Source organism: Condylostylus longicornis, unplaced genomic scaffold (genome assembly GCF_029603195.1).
Source record: "Condylostylus longicornis isolate FDR11 unplaced genomic scaffold, ASM2960319v2 ptg000082l, whole genome shotgun sequence".
In the NCBI taxonomy this organism is placed as follows: Eukaryota; Metazoa; Arthropoda; class Insecta; order Diptera; family Dolichopodidae; genus Condylostylus; species Condylostylus longicornis.
The window spans coordinates 104,940-125,304 of NW_026578050.1; positions in this window are offsets into that span (position 1 = coordinate 104,940).

Consider the following 20,365-nt stretch of genomic DNA (forward strand, 5'->3'; position numbering starts at 1 on the left):
TGACAAATGACAAATCACAGATGACAGATCACAGATGACAAATGACAGGTGACATATGACAAATGACAGATGAGAGATGACAGAGGACAGATGACAGATGACAGATGACAGATGACAGATGACAGATAACAGATGACAGATGACAGATGACAGATGACAGATGACAGATGACAGATGACAGATGACAGATGACAGATGACAGATGACAGATGATAGATGACAGATGACAGATGACAGAGAACAGATGACAAATGACAGACGACAGATGACAGATGACAGATGACAGATGACAGATGACAGATGACAGATGACAGATGGCAGATGGCAGATGACAGATGACAGATGACAGATGACAGATGACAGATGACAGATAACAGATGACAGATGACAGATGACAGATGACAGATGACAGATGACAGATGACAGATGACAGATGACAGATGACAGATGACAGATGACAGATGACAGATGACAGATGACAGATGACAGATGGCAGATGGCAGATGACAGATGACAGGTGACAGATGATAAATGACAAATGACAGATGACAGATGACAAATGACAGACGGCAGATGAGAGATGACATTTGACAAATGACAAATCACAGATGACAGATCACAGATGACAAATTACAGGTGACATATGACAAATGACAGATGAGAGATGACAGATGACAGATGGCAGATGGCAGATGACAGATGACAGATGACAGATGACAGATGACAGATGACAAATGACAGATGACATATGATAGATGACAGATGACAGATGACAGATCACAGATGACAGATGACAGATGACAGATCACAGTTGACAGATGACAGATGAGAGGTGACAGATGACAGATTAGAGATGACAGATGACAGATGACACATGACAGATGGCAGATGACAGACGACAGGTGACAGATGATAAATGACAGATGACAGATGACAGATGACAGATGACGGATGACAGATGACAGATGACAGATGACAGATGACAAATGACAGATGACAGATGACAAATGAAAGACGGCAGATGATAGATGGCAGATGACAGATGACAGATGAAAAATGACAGACGACAGATGAGAGATGACATTTGACAAATGACAAATCACAGATGACAGATCACAGATGACAAATGACAGGTGACATATGACAAATGACAGATGAGAGATGACAGAGGACAGATGACAGATGACAGATGACAGATGACAGATGACAGATAACAGATGACAGATGACAGATGACAGATGACAGATGACAGATGACAGATGACAGATGACAGATGACAGATGACAGATGACAGATGACAGATGATAGATGACAGATGACAGATGACAGAGAACAGATGACAAATGACAGACGACAGATGACAGATGACAGATGACAGATGACAGATGACAGATGACAGATGATAGATGGCAGATGGCAGATGACAGATGACAGATGACAGATGACAGATGACAGATGACAGATAACAGATGACAGATGACAGATGACAGATGACAGATGACAGATGACAGATGACAGATGACAGATGACAGATGACAGATGACAGATGACAGATGACAGATGACAGATGACAGGTGACAGATGATAAATGACAAATGACAGATGACAGATGACAAATGACAGACGGCAGATGAGATATGACATTTGACAAATGACAAATCACAGATGACAGATCACAGATGACAAATTACAGGTGACATATGACAAATGACAGATGAGAGATGACAGATGACAGATGGCAGATGGCAGATGACAGATGACAGATGACAGATGACAGATGACAGATGACAGATGACAAATGACAGATGACATATGATAGATGACAGATGACAGATGACAGATCACAGATGACAGATGACAGATGACAGATCACAGTTGACAGATGACAGATGAGAGGTGACAGATGACAGATTAGAGATGACAGATGACAGATGACACATGACACATGACAGATGACAAATAATAGATGACAGATGACAAATGACAGATGACAGATGACAGATGACAGATAACAAATAACAAATGACAGATAACAGATGACAGATGACAAATGAAAGATGACAGATGAGAGATGACATTTGACAAATGACAAATCACAGATGACAGATGACAGATGACAGTTGACAGATGACAAATGAAAGATGACAGATGAGAGATGACATTTGACAAATGACAAATCACAGATGACAGATGACAGATGACAGATGGCAGATGGCAGATGACAGATGACAGATGACAGATGACACATGACATATGACAGATAACAAAAAACAAATGACAGATAACAGATGACAGATGACAGATGACAGATGGCAGATGACAGATGACAGATGACAGATGAGAGATGACAGATGACTGATGACAGATGGCAAATGAAAGATGACAGATGAGAGATGACATTTGACAAATGACAAATCACAGATGACAGATGACAGATGACAGATGACAGATGGCAGATGGCAGATGACAGATGACAGATGACAAATGACAGATGACAAATGACGGACGGCAGATGAGAGATGACATTTGACAAATGACAAATCACAGATGACAGATCACAGATGACAAATTACAGGTGACATATGACAAATGACAGATGAGAGATGACAGATGACAGATGGCAGATGGCAGATGACAGATGACAGATGACAGATGACAGATGACAGATGACAAATGACAGATGACATATGATAGATGACAGATGACAGATGACAGATCACAGATGACAGATGACAGATGACAGATCACAGTTGACAGATGACAGATGAGAGGTGACAGATGACAGATTAGAGATGACAGATGACAGATGACACATGACAGATGGCAGATGACAGACGACAGGTGACAGATGATAAATGACAGATGACAGATGACAGATGACAGATGACGGATGACAGATGACAGATGACAGATGACAGATGACAAATGACAGATGACAGATGACAAATGAAAGACGGCAGATGATAGATGGCAGATGACAGATGACAGATGAAAAATGACAGACGACAGATGAGAGATGACATTTGACAAATGACAAATCACAGATGACAGATGACAGATGACAAATGACAGATGACAGATGACAGATGACAGATGACAGATGACAGATGACAGATAACAGATGACAGATGACAGATGACAGATGACAGATGACAGATGACAGATGACAGATGACAGATGACAGATGACAGATGACAGATGACAGATGACAGATGACAGATGACAGATGACAGATGGCAGATGGCAGATGACAGATGACAGGTGACAGATGATAAATGACAAATGACAGATGACAGATGACAAATGACAGACGGCAGATGAGAGATGACATTTGACAAATGACAAATCACAGATGACAGATCACAGATGACAAATTACAGGTGACATATGACAAATGACAGATGAGAGATGACAGATGACAGATGGCAGATGGCAGATGACAGATGACAGATGACAGATGACAGATGACAGATGACAAATGACAGATGACATATGATAGATGACAGATGACAGATGACAGATCACAGATGACAGATGACAGATGACAGATCACAGTTGACAGATGACAGATGAGAGGTGACAGATGACAGATTAGAGATGACAGATGACAGATGACACATGACAGATGGCAGATGACAGACGACAGGTGACAGATGATAAATGACAGATGACAGATGACAGATGACAGATGACGGATGACAGATGACAGATGACAGATGACAGATGACAAATGACAGATGACAGATGACAAATGAAAGACGGCAGATGATAGATGGCAGATGACAGATGACAGATGAAAAATGACAGACGACAGATGAGAGATGACATTTGACAAATGACAAATCACAGATGACAGATCACAGATGACAAATGACAGGTGACATATGACAAATGACAGATGAGAGATGACAGAGGACAGATGACAGATGACAGATGACAGATGACAGATGACAGATAACAGATGACAGATGACAGATGACAGATGACAGATGACAGATGACAGATGACAGATGACAGATGACAGATGACAGATGACAGATGACAGATGATAGATGACAGATGACAGATGACAGAGAACAGATGACAAATGACAGACGACAGATGACAGATGACAGATGACAGATGACAGATGACAGATGACAGATGATAGATGGCAGATGGCAGATGACAGATGACAGATGACAGATGACAGATGACAGATGACAGATAACAGATGACAGATGACAGATGACAGATGACAGATGACAGATGACAGATGACAGATGACAGATGACAGATGACAGATGACAGATGACAGATGACAGATGACAGATGACAGGTGACAGATGATAAATGACAAATGACAGATGACAGATGACAAATGACAGACGGCAGATGAGATATGACATTTGACAAATGACAAATCACAGATGACAGATCACAGATGACAAATTACAGGTGACATATGACAAATGACAGATGAGAGATGACAGATGACAGATGGCAGATGGCAGATGACAGATGACAGATGACAGATGACAGATGACAGATGACAGATGACAAATGACAGATGACATATGATAGATGACAGATGACAGATGACAGATCACAGATGACAGATGACAGATGACAGATCACAGTTGACAGATGACAGATGAGAGGTGACAGATGACAGATTAGAGATGACAGATGACAGATGACACATGACACATGACAGATGACAAATAATAGATGACAGATGACAAATGACAGATGACAGATGACAGATGACAGATAACAAATAACAAATGACAGATAACAGATGACAGATGACAAATGAAAGATGACAGATGAGAGATGACATTTGACAAATGACAAATCACAGATGACAGATGACAGATGACAGTTGACAGATGACAAATGAAAGATGACAGATGAGAGATGACATTTGACAAATGACAAATCACAGATGACAGATGACAGATGACAGATGGCAGATGGCAGATGACAGATGACAGATGACAGATGACACATGACATATGACAGATAACAAAAAACAAATGACAGATAACAGATGACAGATGACAGATGACAGATGGCAGATGACAGATGACAGATGACAGATGAGAGATGACAGATGACTGATGACAGATGGCAAATGAAAGATGACAGATGAGAGATGACATTTGACAAATGACAAATCACAGATGACAGATGACAGATGACAGATGACAGATGGCAGATGGCAGATGACAGATGACAGATGACAAATGACAGATGACAAATGACGGACGGCAGATGAGAGATGACATTTGACAAATGACAAATCACAGATGACAGATCACAGATGACAAATTACAGGTGACATATGACAAATGACAGATGAGAGATGACAGATGACAGATGGCAGATGGCAGATGACAGATGACAGATGACAGATGACAGATGACAGATGACAAATGACAGATGACATATGATAGATGACAGATGACAGATGACAGATCACAGATGACAGATGACAGATGACAGATCACAGTTGACAGATGACAGATGAGAGGTGACAGATGACAGATTAGAGATGACAGATGACAGATGACACATGACAGATGGCAGATGACAGACGACAGGTGACAGATGATAAATGACAGATGACAGATGACAGATGACAGATGACGGATGACAGATGACAGATGACAGATGACAGATGACAAATGACAGATGACAGATGACAAATGAAAGACGGCAGATGATAGATGGCAGATGACAGATGACAGATGAAAAATGACAGACGACAGATGAGAGATGACATTTGACAAATGACAAATCACAGATGACAGATGACAGATGACAAATGACAGATGACAGATGACAGATGACAGATGACAGATGGCAGATGGCAGATGACAGATGACAGGTGACAGATGATAAATGACAGATGACAGATGACAGATGACAGATGACAGATGACAGATCACAGATGACAAATGACAGATGACAGATGACAAATGACAGACGACAGATGAGAGATGACATTTGACAAATGACAAATCACAGATGACAGATCACAGATGACAAATGACAGGTGACATATGACAAATGACAGATGAGAGATGACAGAGGACAGATGACAGATGACAGATGACAGATGACAGATGACAGATAACAGATGACAGATGACAGATGACAGATGACAGATGACAGATGACAGATGACAGATGACAGATGACAGATGACAGATGACAGATGACAGATGACAGATGATAGATGACAGATGACAGATGACAGAGAACAGATGACAAATGACAGACGACAGATGACAGATGACAGATGACAGATGACAGATGACAGATGACAGATGATAGATGGCAGATGGCAGATGACAGATGACAGATGACAAATGACAGATGACAGATGACAGATAACAGATGACAGATGACAGATGACAGATGACAGATGACAGATGACAGATGACAGATGACAGATGACAGATGACAGATGACAGATGACAGATGACAGATGACAGATGACAGATGACAGATGGCAGATGGCAGATGACAGATGACAGGTGACAGATGATAAATGACAAATGACAGATGACAGATGACAAATGACAGACGGCAGATGAGAGATGACATTTGACAAATGACAAATCACAGATGACAGATCACAGATGACAAATTACAGGTGACATATGACAAATGACAGATGAGAGATGACAGATGACAGATGGCAGATGGCAGATGACAGATGACAGATGACAGATGACAGATGACAGATGACAGATGACAAATGACAGATGACATATGATAGATGACAGATGACAGATGACAGATCACAGATGACAGATGACAGATGACAGATCACAGTTGACAGATGACAGATGAGAGGTGACAGATGACAGATTAGAGATGACAGATGACAGATGACACATGACACATGACAGATGACAAATAATAGATGACAGATGACAAATGACAGATGACAGATGACAGATGACAGATAACAAATAACAAATGACAGATAACAGATGACAGATGACAAATGAAAGATGACAGATGAGAGATGACATTTGACAAATGACAAATCACAGATGACAGATGACAGATGACAGTTGACAGATGACAAATGAAAGATGACAGATGAGAGATGACATTTGACAAATGACAAATCACAGATGACAGATGACAGATGACAGATGGCAGATGGCAGATGGCAGATGACAGATGACAGATGACAGATGACACATGACATATGACAGATAACAAAAAACAAATGACAGATAACAGATGACAGATGACAGATGACAGATGGCAGATGACAGATGACAGATGACAGATGAGAGATGACAGATGACTGATGACAGATGGCAAATGAAAGATGACAGATGAGAGATGACATTTGACAAATGACAAATCACAGATGACAGATGACAGATGACAGATGACAGATGGCAGATGGCAGATGACAGATGACAGATGACAGATGACAGATGACAAATGACAGATGACATATGATAGATGACAGATGAGAGATGACAGATGACAAATGACAGATGACAAATGACGGACAACAGATGACAGATGATAGATGGCAGATGACAGATGACAGATGACAGATGACAAATGACAGACGACAGATGAGCGATGACATTTGACAAATGACAAATCACAGATGACAGATGAGAGATGACAGATGACAGATGGCAGATGGCAGATGACAGATGACAGATGACAGATGACAAATGACAGATGACAAATGACAGACGACAGATGACAGATGATAGATTTCAGATGACAGATGACAGATGACAAATGACAGACGACAGATGACACATGACAGATGACAGATGACAGATGACAGATGACAGATGACTGATGACAGATGACAAATGAAAGATGACAGATGAGAGATGACATTTGACAAATGACAAATCACAGATGACAGATGACAGATGACAGATGGCAGATGGCAGATGACAGATGACAGATGACACATGACATATGACAGATAACAAAAAACAAATGACAGATAACAGATGACAGATGACAGATGGCAGATGACAGATGACAGATGACAGATGAGAGATGACAGATGACTGATGACAGATGGCAAATGAAAGATGACAGATGAGAGATGACATTTGACAAATGACAAATCACAGATGACAGATGACAGATGACAGATGGCAGATGGCAGATGACAGATGACAGATGACAGATGACAGATGACAAATGACAGATGACATATGATAGATGACAGATGAGAGATGACAGATGACAAATGACAGATGACAAATGACGGACAACAGATGACAGATGATAGATGGCAGATGACAGATGACAGATGACAGATGACAAATGACAGACGACAGATGAGAGATGACATTTGACAAATGACAAATCACAGATGACAGATGAGAGATGACAGATGACAGATGGCAGATGGCAGATGACAGATGACAGATGACAGATGACAAATGACAGATGACAAATGACAGACGACAGATGACAGATGATAGATTTCAGATGACAGATGACAGATGACAAATGACAGACGACAGATGACACATGACAGATGACAAATGACAGATGACAGATGACAGATGACAGATAACAGATGACAGATGAAAGATGACCAATGACAGGTGACAGATGACAGATGACAGATGACAGATGACAGATGACAGATGGCAGATGGCAGATGACAGATGACAGATGACAGATGAGAGATGACATATGACAGATGACTGATGACAGATGACATATGATAGATGATAGATGAGAGATGACAGATGACAAATGACAGATGACAGATGAAAGATGACAGATGACAGATGACAGATGACAGATGACAGATGACAGATGACAGATGACAGATGACAGATGACAGATGACAGATGACAGATGACAGATGACAGATGACAGATGACAGATGACAGATGGCAGATGACAGATGACAGATAACAGATAAAAGATGACAGATGACAGATGGCAGATGACAGATGACAGATGACAGATGACAGATGACCGATGACAGATGACAGATGACAGATGACAGATGACAGATGACAGATGACAGATGACAGATGAGAGATGACAGATGACAAATGACAGATGACAGATGACAGATGACAGATGACAGATGACAGATGACAGATGACAGATGACAGATGACAGATGACAGATGACAGATGACAGATGACAGATGACAGATGACAGATGACAGATGACAGATGACAGATAACAGATGACAGATGACAGATGACAGATGACAAATGACAGATGAGAGATGACAGATGACAAATGACAGATGACAGATGACAGATGACAGATGACAGATGACAGATGACAAATGACAGATGACAGATGACAGATGACAGATGACAGATGACAGATGACAGATGACAGATGACAGATGACACATGACAGATGACAGATGGCAGGTGACAGATGACAGATGACAGATGACAGATGACAGATGACAGATGACAGATAACCGATAACAAATGACAGAAGACAGATGATATGTGACAGATGACAACAGATAACTGATGACAGATGAGAGATGACAGATGACGGATTACAGATGACAGATGACAAATGACAGATGACGGATGACAGATGACAGATGATAGATGGCAGATGACAGATGACAGATGACAAATGACTGACGACAGATGAGAGATGACATTTGACAAATGACAAATCACAGATGACAGATGACAGATGACAAATGACAGATGACAGATGACAGATGACAGATGACAGATGGCAGATGGCAGATGACAGATGACAGATGATAAATGACAGATGACAGATGACAGATGACAGATGACAAATGACAGACGACAGATGAGAGATGACATTTGACAAATGACAAATCACAGATGACAGATGACAGATGACAGATGACAGATGACAGATGACAGATGCAGATGGCAGATGGCAGATGACAGATGACAGATGACAGATGATAAATGACAGATGACAGATGACAGATGACAGATGACAGATGACAGATGACAGATGACAGATGACAGATGACAGATGACAGATGACAGATGACAGATGACAAATGACAGATGACAGATGACAAATGACAGACGGCAGATGATAGATGGCAGATGACAGGTGACAGATGGCAGATGACAAATGACAGACGACAGATGAGAGATGACATTTGACAAATGACAAATCACAGATGACAGATCACAGATGACAAATGACAGGTGACATATGACAAATGACAGATGAGAGATGACAGAGGACAGATGACAGATGACAGATGACAGATGACAGATGACAGATGACAGATGACAGATGACAGATGACAGATGACAGATGACAGATGACAGATGACAAATGACAGATGACAGATGACAGATGACAGATGACAGGTGACAGATGACAGATGACAGATGACAGATGACAGATGACAGATGACAGATGACAGATGACAGATGACAGATGACAGATGACAGATGACAGATGACAGATGACAGATGACAGATGACAGATGACAGATGACAGATGACAGATGACAGATGACAGATGACAGATGACAGATGACAGATGACAGATGAAAGATGACAGATGACAGATGACAAATGACAGATGACAGATGGCAGATGACAGATGGCAGATGACAGATAACAGATAACAAATGACCGATGATAGATGACAGATGACAGATGACAGATGGCAGATGACAGATGACAGATGACAGATGACAGATGACAGATGACAGATGACAGATGACAGATGACAAATGACAGATGACAGATGACAAATGACAGACGGCAGATGATAGATGGCAGATGACAGATGACAGATGAAAAATGAAAGACGACAGATGAGAGATGACATTTGACAAATGACAAATCACAGATGACAGATGACAGATGACAAATGACAGATGACAGATGACAGATGACAGATGACAGATGGCAGATGGCAGATGACAGATGACAGGTGACAGATGATAAATGACAGATGACAGATGACAGATGACAGATGACAGATGACAGATCACAGATGACAAATGACAGATGACAGATGACAAATGACAGACGACAGATGAGAGATGACATTTGACAAATGACAAATCACAGATGACAGATCACAGATGACAAATGACAGGTGACATATGACAAATGACAGATGAGAGATGACAGAGGACAGATGACAGATGACAGATGACAGATGACAGATGACAGATAACAGATGACAGATGACAGATGACAGATGACAGATGACAGATGACAGATGACAGATGACAGATGACAGATGACAGATGATAGATGACAGATGACAGATGACAGAGAACAGATGACAAATGACAGACGACAGATGACAGATGACAGATGACAGATGACAGATGACAGATGACAGATGGCAGATGGCAGATGACAGATGACAGATGACAGATGACAGATGAAAGATGACAGATAACAGATGACAGATGACAGATGACAGATGACAGATGACAGATGACAGATGACAGATGACAGATGACAGATGACAGATGACAGATGACAGATGACAGATGACAGATGACAGATGGCAGATGGCAGATGACAGATGACAGGTGACAGATGATAAATGACAAATGACAGATGACAGATGGCAAATGACAGACGGCAGATGAGAGATGACATTTGACAAATGACAAATCACAGATGACAGATCACAGATGACAAATTACAGGTGACATATGACAAATGACAGATGAGAGATGACAGATGACAGATGGCAGATGGCAGATGACAGATGACAGATGACAGATGACAGATGACAGATGACAAATGACAGATGACATATGATAGATGACAGATGACAGATGACAGATCACAGATGACAGATGACAGATGACAGATCACAGTTGACAGATGACAGATGAGAGGTGACAGATGACAGATTAGAGATGACAGATGACAGATGACACATGACACATGACAGATGACAAATAATAGATGACAGATGACAAATGACAGATGACAGATGACAGATGACAGATAACAAATAACAAATGACAGATAACAGATGACAGATGACAGATGACAGATGACAGATGACAGATGACGGATGACAGATTAGAGATGACAGAAGACTGATGACAGATGACAAATGAAAGATGACAGATGAGAGATGACATTTGACAAATGACAAATCACAGATAACAAATGACAGATGACAGATGGCAGATGGCAGATGACAGATGACAGATGACAGATGACAAATGACAGATGACAGATGACAGATGGCAGATGGCAGATGACAGATGACAGATGACAGATGACAGATGACAGATGACAGATGGCAGATGACAGATGACAGATGAGAGATGACAGATGAGAGATGACAGATGACAAATGAAAGATGACAGATGAGAGATGACATTTGACAAATGACAAATCACAGATGACAGATGACAGATGACAGTTGACAGATGACAAATGAAAGATGACAGATGAGAGATGACATTTGACAAATGACAAATCACAGATGACAGATGGCAGATGGCAGATGACAGATGACAGATGACACATGACATATGACAGATAACAAAAAACAAATGACAGATAACAGATGACAGATGACAGATGACAGATGGCAGATGACAGATGACAGATGACAGATGAGAGATGACAGATGACTGATGACAGATGGCAAATGAAAGATGACAGATGAGAGATGACATTTGACAAATGACAAATCACAGATGACAGATGACAGATGACAGATGACAGATGGCAGATAGCAGATGACAGATGACAGATGACAGATGACAGATGACAAATGACAGATGACATATGATAGATGACAGATGAGAGATGACAGATGACAAATGACAGATGACAAATGACGGACAACAGATGACAGATGATAGATGGCAGATGACAGATGACAGATGACAGATGACAAATGACAGACGACAGATGAGAGATGACATTTGACAAATGACAAATCACAGATGACAGATGAGAGATAACAGATGACAGATGGCAGATGGCAGATGACAGATGACAGATGACAGATGACAAATGACAGATGACAAATGACAGACGACAGATGACAGATGATAGATTTCAGATGACAGATCACACATGACAGATGACAGATGACAGATGACAGATGACAGATAACAGATGACAGATGAAAGATGACCAATGACAGGTGACAGATGACAGATGACAGATGACAGATGACAGATGGCAGATGGCAGATGACAGATGACAGATGAGAGATGACATATGTCAGATGACTGATGACAGATGACATATGACAGATGATAGATGAGAGATGACAGATGACAAATGACAGATGACAGATGAAAGATGACAGTTGACAGATGACAGATGACAGATGACAGATGACAGATGACAGATGACAGATGACAGATGACAAATGACAGATGACAGATGACAGATGACAGATGACAGATGACAGATGACAGATGACAGATGACAGATGGCAGATGACAGATGACAGATGACAGATAACAGATAAAAGATGACAGATGACAGATGGCAGATGACAGATGACAGATGACAGATGACCGATGACAGATGACAGATGACAGATGACAGATGACAGATGACAGATGACAGATGACAGATGATAGATGACAAATGACAGATGATAGATGACAAATGACAGATGACAGATGACAGATGAGAGATGACATTTGACAAATGACAGATGACAGATGACAGATGACAGATGACAGATGACAGATGACAGATGACAAATGACAGATGACAGATGACAGATGACAGATGACAGATGACAGATGACAGATGACAGATGACAGGTGACAGATGACAGATGACAGATGACAGATGACAGATGAGAGGTGACAGATGACAGATGACAGATGACAGATGACAGATGACAGATGACAGATGACAGATGACAGATGACAGATGACAGATGACAGATGACAGATGACAGATGACAGATGACAGATGACAGATGACAGATGACAGATGACAGATAACAGATAAAAGATGACAGATGACAGATGGCAGATGACAGATGACAAATGACAGATGACAGATGACAAATGAAAGATGACAGATGAGAGATGACATTTGACAAATGACGGATGACAGATGACAGATGACAGATGACAGATGACAGATGACAGATGACAGATGACAGATGACAGATCACAGATGACAGATGACAGATGACAGATGACAGATGACAGATGACAGATGACAGATGACAGATGACAGATGACAGATGACAGATGACAGATGACAGATGACAGATGACAGGTGACAGATGACAGATGACAGATGACAGATGCCAGATGACAGATGACAGATGACAGATGACACATGACAGATAACAGATGACAGATGACAGATGACAGATGACAGATGACAGATGACAGATGACAGCTGACAGCTGACAGATGACAGATGACAGATGACAGATAACAGATGACAGATGATGGATGACAGATGACAGATGACAGATTACACATGACAGATGACAGATGACAAATGAAAGATGACAGATGAGAGATGACATTTGACAAATGACAAATCACAGAAGACAGATGACAAATGACAGATGACAGATGACAGATGACAAATCACAGATGACAGATGACAGATGACAGATGACAGATGACAGATGACAGATGACAAGTGACAGATGACATATGATAGATGACAGATGAGAGATGACAGATGACAAATGACAGATTACAGATGACAAATGACAGACGACAGATGACAGATGACAAATGACAGACGACAGATGAGAGATGACATTTTACAAATGACAAATCACAGATGACAGATCACAGATGAAAAATGACAGGTGACATATGACAAATGACAGATGAGAGATGACAGAGGACAGATGACAGATGACTGATGACACATGACAGATGACAGATGACAAATGAAAGATGACATATGACAGATGACAGATGACAGATGACAGATGACAGATGACAGCTGACAGATGACAGATGACAGATGACAGATAACAGATGACAGATGATGGATGACAGATGACAGATGACAGATTACACATGACAGATGACAGATGACAAATGAAAGATGACAGATGAGAGATGACATTTGACAAATGACAGATTACAGATGACAAATGACAGACGACAGATGACAGATGACAAATGACAGACGACAGATGAGAGATGACATTTGACAAATGACAAATCACAGATGACAGATCACAGATGAAAAATGACAGGTGACATATGACAAATGACAGATGAGAGATGACAGAGGACAGATGACAGATGACTGATGACACATGACAGATGACAGATGACAAATGAAAGATGACATATGACAGATGACAGATGACAAGTGACAGATGACATATGATAGATGGCAGATGACAGATGACAGATGACAGATAACAGATAAAAGATGACAGATGACAGATGGCAGATGACAGATGACAGATGACAGATGACAAGTGACAGATGACATATGATAGATGACAGATGAGAGATGACAGATGACAAATGACAGATTACAGATGACAAATGACAGACGACAGATGACAGATGACAAATGACAGACGACAGATGAGAGATGACATTTGACAAATGACAAATCACAGATGACAGATCACAGATGAAAAATGACAGGTGACATATGACAAATGACAGATGAGAGATGACAGAGGACAGATGACAGATGACTGATGACACATGACAGATGACAGATGACAAATGAAAGATGACATATGACAGATGACAGATGACAGATGACAGATGACAGATGACAGCTGACAGATGACAGATGACAGATGACAGATAACAGATGACAGATGATGGATGACAGATGACAGATGACAGATTACACATGACAGATGACAGATGACATATGATAGATGACAGATGAGAGATGACAGATGACAAATGACAGATTACAGATGACAAATGACAGACGACAGATGACAGATGACAAATGACAGACGACAGATGAGAGATGACATTTGACAAATGACAAATCACAGATGACAGATCACAGATGAAAAATGACAGGTGACATATGACAAATGACAGATGAGAGATGACAGAGGACAGATGACAGATGACTGATGACACATGACAGATGACAGATGACAAATGAAAGATGACATATGACAGATGACAGATGACAAGTGACAGATGACATATGATAGATGGCAGATGACAGATGACAGATGACAGATAACAGATAAAAGATGACAGATGACAGATGGCAGATGACAGATGACAGATGACAGATGACCGATGACAGATGACAGATGACAGATGACAGATGACAGATGACAGATGACAGATGACAGATGATAGATGACAAATGACAGATGATAGATGACAAATGACAGATGACAGATGACAGATGAGAGATGACATTTGACAAATGACAGATGACAGATGACAGATGACAGATGACAGATGACAGATGACAGATGACAAATGACAGATGACAGATGACAGATGACAGATGACAGATGACACATGACAGATAACAGATGACAGATGACAGATGACAGATGACAGATGACAGATGACAGATGACAGATGACAGATGACAGCTGACAGATGACAGATGACAGATGACAGATAACAGATGACAGATGATGGATGACAGATGACAGATGACAGATTACACATGACAGATGACAGATGACAAATGAAAGATGACAGATGAGAGATGACATTTGACAAATGACAAATCACAGAAGACAGATGACAAATGACAGATGACAGATGACAGATGACAAATCACAGATGACAGATGACAGATGACAGATGACAGATGACAGATGACAGATGACAGATGACAGATGACAGATGACAGATGACAGATGACAGATCACAGATGACAGATGACAGATGACAGATGACAGATGACAGATGACAGATGACAGATGACAGATGACAGATGACAGATGGCAGATGACAGATGACAGATGACAGATGACAGATGACAGGTGACAGATGACAGATGACAGATGACAGATGACAGATGCCAGATGACAGATGACAGATGACAGATGACACATGACAGATAACAGATGACAGATGACAGATGACAGATGACAGATGACAGATGACAGATGACAGATGACAGATGACAGCTGACAGATGACAGATGACAGATAACAGATGACAGATGATGGATGACAGATGACAGATGACAGATTACACATGACAGATGACAGATGACAAATGAAAGATGACAGATGAGAGATGACATTTGACAAATGACAAATCACAGAAGACAGATGACAAATGACAGATGACAGATGACAGATGACAAATCACAGATGACAGATGACAAATGACAGATGACAGCTGACAGATGACATATGACAGATGGCAGATGGCAGGTGACAGATGACAGATGACAGATGACATATGACAGATGACTGATGACAGATGACATATGCTTGATGACAGATGAGAGATGACAGATGACAAATGACAGATGACAGATGACAGATGACAAATGACAGATGACAGATGACAGATGACAGATGACACATGACAGATGACAGATGGCAGGTGACAGATGACAGATGACAGATGACAGATGACAGATGACAGATGACAGATGACAGATGACAGATGACAGATGACAGATGACAGATGACAGATGACAGATGGCAGATGACAGATGACAGATGACAGATGACAGATGACAGGTGACAGATGACAGATGACAGATGACAGATGCCAGATGACAGATGACAGATGACAGATGACACATGACAGATAACAGATGACAGATGACAGATGACAGATGACAGATGACAGATGACAGATGACAGATGACAGATGACAGCTGACAGATGACAGATGACAGATAACAGATGACAGATGATGGATGACAGATGACAGATGACAGATTACACATGACAGATGACAGATGACAAATGAAAGATGACAGATGAGAGATGACATTTGACAAATGACAAATCACAGAAGACAGATGACAAATGACAGATGACAGATGACAGATGACAAATCGCAGATGACAGATGACAGATGACAGATGACAGATGACAGATGACAGATGACAGATGACAGATGACAGATGACAGATGACAGATGACAGATCACAGATGACAGATGACAGATGACAGATGACAGATGACAGATGACAGATGACAGATGACAGATGACAGATGACAGATGGCAGATGACAGATGACAGATGACAGATGACAGATGACAGGTGACAGATGACAGATGACAGATGACAGATGCCAGATGACAGATGACAGATGACAGATGACACATGACAGATAACAGATGACAGATGACAGATGACAGATGACAGATGACAGATGACAGATGACAGATGACAGATGACAGCTGACAGATGACAGATGACAGATAACAGATGACAGATGATGGATGACAGATGACAGATGACAGATTACACATGACAGATGACAGATGACAAATGAAAGATGACAGATGAGAGATGACATTTGACAAATGACAAATCACAGAAGACAGATGACAAATGACAGATGACAGATGACAGATGACAAATCACAGATAAAAGATGACAGATGACAGATGGCAGATGACAGATGACAGATGACAGATGACAGATGACAGATGACAGATGACAGATGACAGATAACAGATGACAGATGACAGATGACAGATGACAAATGACAGATGAGAGATGACAGATGACAAATGACAGATGACAGATGACAGATGACAGATGACAGATGACAAATGACAGATGACAGATGACAGATGACAGATGACAGATGACAGATGACAGATGACAGATGACAGATGACAGATGACACATGACAGATGACAGATGGCAGGTGACAGATGACAGATGACAGATGACAGATGACAGATGACAGATGACAGATAACCGATAACAAATGACAGAAGACAGATGATATGTGACAGATGACAACAGATAACTGATGACAGATGAGAGATGACAGATGACGGATTACAGATGACAGATGACAAATGACAGATGACGGATGACAGATGACAGATGATAGATGGCAGATGACAGATGACAGATGACAAATGACTGACGACAGATGAGAGATGACATTTGACAAATGACAAATCACAGATGACAGATGACAGATGACAAATGACAGATGACAGATGACAGATGACAGATGACAGATGGCAGATGGCAGATGACAGATGACAGATGATAAATGACAGATGACAGATGACAGATGACAGATGACAAATGACAGACGACAGATGAGAGATGACATTTGACAAATGACAAATCACAGATGACAGATGACAGATGACAAATGACAGATGACAGATGACAGATGACAGATGCAGATGGCAGATGGCAGATGACAGATGACAGATGACAGATGATAAATGACAGATGACAGATGACAGATGACAGATGACAGATGACAGATGACAGATGACAGATGACAGATGACAGATGACAGATGACAGATGACAAATGACAGATGACAGATGACAAATGACAGACGGCAGATGATAGATGGCAGATGACAGGTGACAGATGGCAGATGACAAATGACAGACGACAGATGAGCGATGACATTTGACAAATGACAAATCACAGATGACAGATCACAGATGACAAATGACAGGTGACATATGACAAAAGACAGATGAGAGATGACAGAGGACAGATGACAGATGACAGATGACAGATGACAGATGACAGATGACAGATGACAGATGACAGATGACAGATGACAGATGACAGATGACAGATGACAAATGACAGATGACAGATGACAGATGACAGATGACAGGTGACAGATGACAGATGACAGATGACAGATGACAGATGACAGATGACAGATGACAGATGACAGATGACAGATGACAGATGACAGATGACAGATGACAGATGACAGATGACAGATGACAGATGACAGATGACAGATGACAGATGACAGATGACAGATGACAGATGACAGATGACAGATGACAGATGACAGATGACAGATGACAGATGAAAGATGACAGATGACAGATGACAAATGACAGATGACAGATGGCAGATGACAGATGGCAGATGACAGATAACAGATAACAAATGACCGATGATAGATGACAGATGACAGATGACAGATGGCAGATGACAGATGACAGATGACAGATGACAGATGACAGATGACAGATGACAGATGACAGATGACAGATGACAAATGACAGATGACAGATGACAAATGACAGACGGCAGATGATAGATGGCAGATGACAGATGACAGATGAAAAATGAAAGACGACAGATGAGAGATGACATTTGACAAATGACAAATCACAGATGACAGATGACAGATGACAAATGACAGATGACAGATGACAGATGACAGATGACAGATGACAGATGGCAGATGGCAGATGACAGATGACAGGTGACA